The sequence below is a fragment of the Orycteropus afer genome, unplaced genomic scaffold (assembly GCF_000298275.1).
Source record: "Orycteropus afer afer isolate SDZICR_OR568_19922 unplaced genomic scaffold, OryAfe1.0 scaffold00383, whole genome shotgun sequence".
In the NCBI taxonomy this organism is placed as follows: Eukaryota; Metazoa; Chordata; class Mammalia; order Tubulidentata; family Orycteropodidae; genus Orycteropus; species Orycteropus afer.
In genome coordinates, this window is record NW_006921970.1 from 2,040,061 (window position 1) to 2,040,767 (window position 707).

The window sequence follows — 707 nt, forward strand, 5'->3', positions numbered from 1 at the left end:
TTGTCTCATATGGTGGTTTTTGTCTTCAGGTCAATGTGATCAGAAATTAATATTGCCACTCCCGTTCTTTTATGGTTGCCATTGCTTGATATATCTTTCTTCCCAGCCTTTGATTTTTAGTCTATTTTTGTCTTTGTCTGTAACGTGTGTCTCTTGTAGATAGCATATTGATGAATTTTGTTTCCTTATCCAATCTGCAACTCTCCATCTCTTGAGTGGTGTGTGTAATCCATTAACATTCAATGTAATTATTGACAAGTATGAATTGGTTGCTGTCATTTTGTTTGTGTTTTTTCATGGTGTCTCTAGTTTCTTTGTTCCATATTATTTTCTGTGCTGAGCTCATTATGTTTATGACTCATGTTATCATTTCTTTTGTTGCTGTTGCTTTAGTATTTGCTGGATATTTGTGCTTGTCATCTTCTTTATTGTGATATGAAGGTTTATAATTTTTCTTTGAGGGTATCCTGTGACTTATATTTTCCTCCCTGAGATTAGAAAAGGCCATTCTATCTTGCAACTCTCTTGACTTCCTCACCACTTAGAAGTTCTGTAACTACACAGTATTTTCCCTCTTTTGGTTTGGAGTTGTCCTCACTTGTCACTTAATGTCACTCGTTGCCTGTTTACAATCTTGTAAGCTCATTTTACTTTGGATATGTCCATAGCTGTGGTTTCTGGGTTATGTCATCTTGTGTATTAATGGT